Source organism: Aegilops tauschii, chromosome 2 (assembly GCF_002575655.3).
Source record: "Aegilops tauschii subsp. strangulata cultivar AL8/78 chromosome 2, Aet v6.0, whole genome shotgun sequence".
NCBI lineage: Eukaryota > Viridiplantae > Streptophyta > Magnoliopsida > Poales > Poaceae > Aegilops > Aegilops tauschii.
Window position 1 is genome coordinate 64,294,716 of NC_053036.3, and position 4,452 is coordinate 64,299,167.

The 4,452-nt window shown below is 43.9% G+C and overlaps 1 long non-coding RNA gene across 1 annotated transcript; it reads left to right on the forward strand.

The window, feature by feature from the left end:
- Positions 1-1,553: 1,553 nt before the first annotated feature.
- LOC109784587 (uncharacterized) lies at positions 1,554-3,665 on the forward strand. Its single transcript, XR_012201768.1, has 3 exons — positions 1,554-1,742; positions 2,262-2,570; positions 3,379-3,665. It is a non-coding gene; the product is annotated as an uncharacterized lncRNA (long non-coding RNA).
- The last annotated feature ends 787 nt before the right edge of the window (positions 3,666-4,452 follow it).

A 4,452-nucleotide genomic window follows, 5' to 3' on the forward strand; every position in this document is an offset into this window, starting at 1 on the left:
CACCCCACCCCCTCCATCCTCGCTGTCGAGCTCGTCGCAGGATGCACGCTGCAGGCACCGCCGTGGTCTTATTCCCTGGGTAACCCAATTCCACATGTCGCCGTTGTAGCAAAATAGCCCGACATTTGTAGCTTTTCAGAATCCCCGATGTAGCAAAAAAACGAGCGACACACTTCACCCTGTACCACTCCCTTGATGTAGCAAAACAAATCGCAGGTTCCAGCTTCTATAGATGCTGATTCCAGTAATTTTGCTTGCTGGTTGAAACCTTTTGTGCTGCCCCTTCCAGCAAAAACGATGACGACAACCCAGCTGCTCTCAACTGTCGCAACAAATACCGTGGTTGGTTCCAGCAAAAAAATCGATGGTTCCAGCAAAAATATGGATCCAGCAAAAAATCAGAAGGGGGTGGTAGCAAAAATCAAAAACATTAGTAACAAAATTTTTGAGTGGTTCCAGCAAAAAAAAGGATCGAAGCAAAATAAAATCAAAGACGGGATGGTAGCAACAGCGACGACGGTTGTAGCAAAAATTTGTAGTTGTTCTAGCAAAAATTTCAAGGGCGTGGTGCAAAAATCAGAAGGACAGTGGCAGCAAAAACAAGAGATAGTGGTAGCAAAAATTTAGACTGATTCCAGCAAAAAAGCAACCTAATTACGGATCATAGCAAAAAAGTTTTTGATTCCAGCAAAACAACAAACTAGTTGTAGCCAGAATTGTCGCAGATTGCAGCTCCCGTCGAAGCAGGTTCCAGCATCTCGTCCGCTCGTAGCATGATGTAGGCGCTGTTCCAGCGTAGGTGGGGGGCGTCGCCCGTCGGAGCAGTGCGGACGCGGTTTAGAGTGGCTGCTCGCCGGAGCAGCATGGGGCAGGTGGAGGGCGTACGTTCGCCGGAGTAGCACGGGGGCAGGTGGAGGGCGGCGCTCGCCGGAGCAGCGTTGGTCGTGTTTGATTTGGTTAAAAGAAGATGCTTGTGTGCGTTGAGCCGTTGACTAGGCAAAAGAGATAAGGAAGAGACCGAGCGGTTTGTAGGGCCCATGAGGGACGCGTGGGGGAGAAAGTGCGAGGGCGTGGCGAAACTGGAGCCAGGAGATTAGGCGCAATCGAATCGTTACACACGCGGCCGACCGAAAGTTCAGCCGGCGCACCGGCTCGAAACGTTTCCCTTGTTTTTATCTATCAACCCTCTCTTTTGTTTTTGACGAGGGACTTCTTCTCTCTCTCTTTTTCTTTTTTCTTTTGAGGTTCATTCCCCGCTTTTTTTTTTCTTTTTGAGGTTTTCATTCCCTGCTTTTTTTTTCTTTTCCTTTTTGAGGTTTTCATTCCCCTCTCTTGGGTTGCTGGATTCGCTGGGTTGGCCCGATGGGCTTTATATACATCCTACCTGGAGCCTCTCAGTTTCGGCCGCACAGCCCACACATGCCCTGGGCTGACGCTCGGTGTATGATTGTGTGCGGAGGAGATCGAAGGCGAGAGCGATCCAACGGCTTCAAGAGAGCCCTCGATCTATATAAATCGGGGACCGGCAACACGCAAAAACCCTAACGAACAGGGTTTAACCGTGACGAGGAGGTTCTCTTCTCTGCCCTCACGTACCCTGGCTATGGCTTTCATCGCGTCCAAGCTCGTTCGGGCAGCCCTAGCATCACGCCCCATTGGAGATACTGCTGGTGGCATCTCTCCTTGCCTCCCCCGGCTCTATCTGACTGGCGATTCCATCCGTCGCATGTCTGCAGCTGCAGGTAATCCGAGACAGCTCTTTCGTAATTTGGATCTAAGTCCTGAATGCCAAAATTCCCAAAGTAATTCTTCTTACTTGGATCTGAATTTCATACCTAAAATTCCCATGTTATTTTGATAGCTCTTTCCGAAATCGGATCTGAATCCCGAATTCCAAAGGAATTCTCCTTAATTGGATTATAACTCTTTCAGAATTTGTATCTGAATACTAAGGATTCTTAGGCTTTGGATATGAAAAGGAATCCGCCTTACTTGGATCTGAATTTAATACCCAGAATTCCCATATTATTTCTTCTTGTCAGTAGATCTATTTGAATAAGCTGGCAGAGATTGGGCCCTATTCATTCGGACATCTGGCAAGCATATTTTTCTTAGTAAAACTAAGTGTTTAAAAAACTGGTTTATGATGATTCATGATGTCTTGATGTCTCTGCTTTCAATCAAATTAATTCCGTTGAGAGCATTATTACAAATGATGCTATTTTACAATCGAATTTTAACTCTGTGCTACTGAACGGCAGACGGTTGTGGGTCAGAAAAAATTCTCGGAATAGTCTTTACGGCGGACATAAATCCAAATGAAAAATATCCCCTTGTTGATGAGAATTCCATTAAGTCCAAGGAATCTCTGTGGGCCTTGTATAAATGCTGGTGCAAGTATCGTGGGGTATCTCGTAGCCATGAAGAAATGACCCGCCGGTTCAGGTCATTTAGGGCTTGTGCAATGTCCGTGTACAAAACTAACAATTCTGGATCGTCGCAAGTGTCTCAACTGGGCCCATTTGCAGATATGACTAAGGCGGAGATTGCTCGGCTGTTTCCTCCTCGTGGTAAGAAAAATAATCCAAGCTCTTCTAGCCCTACTGTGCATTACTTCGTTATTATATGAACTCATCTAGTTTTTATTATTTTCTGTATTTGCATGTATGTCTTCCGCTCTTATGTGTAGTGAACTTGGCAGACAATTTCGGTTTTTTAGTGTATAAAACTGTTCTTTTGACACCATCAACCTGTTATGTTCAGTTGGTCTTCTTAGCTTGCATTCTGCACACAACCATCACTAAATTGTTTCATGAAAAGTGTAGGGCATAGAAGTTATTTGTGTGGTCGAGCTGCTTAGATCCCCTATACTATTTGGCTGAGCATTGCCAACAAGACTATATTGAAAATATCAAGTTCTGCTCTTATCATGAGAAACCATACATTGCTCATATGGGTTTGGCTTTGGCAGAGAGAAGATGCAATTAGTTAGCTACCAATCCTTATCCTTTGCTCCTACTACCTTCATTACTTCATGATAAACCCTGCACATAGGCTCAAAATTTGACCTGTTTTAAACCCTCTGTAGCAACCCGTGTAAAACAGAGGCATTTTAAATTTGCTCTAATTGCCATGGAGATTGACAAGCTTGGCAGACCAAATTTTCAAAAAATGAATTAAATAGTTGTGTTATTTTTTAGGTTTTGTCATTGTGAAAATACTGGCAACAAGTAGACCAATAAACTGAATTTATTTCTCCGTTCTAGCAGTAGTTGTTCATTGCTTTCCTTACTACTGTATCACCTAAAAAGTGTCTTTCATACACTTTCGAAATGATTCGTTAGATTGACACATGTGTATCTATCTACCTTTGGTCAGGTCCCAAGGGCCGCTTCGGGGGGTCCAGGAGGTAGTGCAGCCCTTAAATAAATAACTAATTGGCAAAATTATGAACTCGTCTTGTCTTATGGTTTATGGTAACTCTGTTGTACTGGAAGTATCGTTGCTCTATGGTGCTTCTCATGGAATGTTCAGGTGCCAAGTGCAGCTTTTGGGGGTCCATGAGCTAGTGCAGCCCTTCAATAATTAATTGGCAAACTTATGAACGTCTTCTATTGTTGTTTATGGTGAACTCTGTTGCACACAACCATTACTAAATTCTGTTATGAAAATGGTAGGCCATAAAAGCCATTTGTTTGGTCGAGCTGCTTATATCCTCGTTACTAATTGGTGAGTATCGGCTACTAGACTATGATAAGTTCTGGTAGAAACCATACATCCCTGATATGGTTTTGGGAGTGAGAAGAAACCACCAATTCTTATCCTTTGCTCCTACTACATTCATTACTTCCTGAAAAAAGTCCTGCACAAAGACTCAAAATTTGACCTGTTTTGAACCCTCCATAGCAACCCATGACGACATGTCAAACAGACGCATTTTAAATATGCGAACTACAACAGAAACTTACAAGATCAAATTTTCAAAAAATGCATTTATCTTGTTTTCAAGATTCTTTAATGGTGAAAAGTTTGCCAGCAAGCAGATCACTAAACCAGAGTTTATTTCTTTGTTCTAACAGTAGTTGTCCATTGCTTTTCTTTTCTACCACTTAAAAGAAGTGTCTTTCGCCGGATATAGTGGAAAGCTAGGTGCTAAAACACGTACGTCTCCTGGCCCTTCACCTCGTGCGCTCGCGCAAGGGCGATTAGGAATCTGTGCCTCCCGTTGGCGCTGCCGCAGATCGGCTTCGCCTTTTGTGGCCTTACACCACTGGATTGGGATCGCGCCTCGAAGCCTTTTGTGGCCTTGCACCACTAGATTGGGATCGCGCCTCGAAGCGAGGGCGCGGGTCCCAATGTTTTGGTCAAGCAAATAATGCTAAGTTGGTATGTATCCAGATTTAGCATATACATTCAAACAAGTTAACAATAGAGGGAAGAAGAAACATAAGT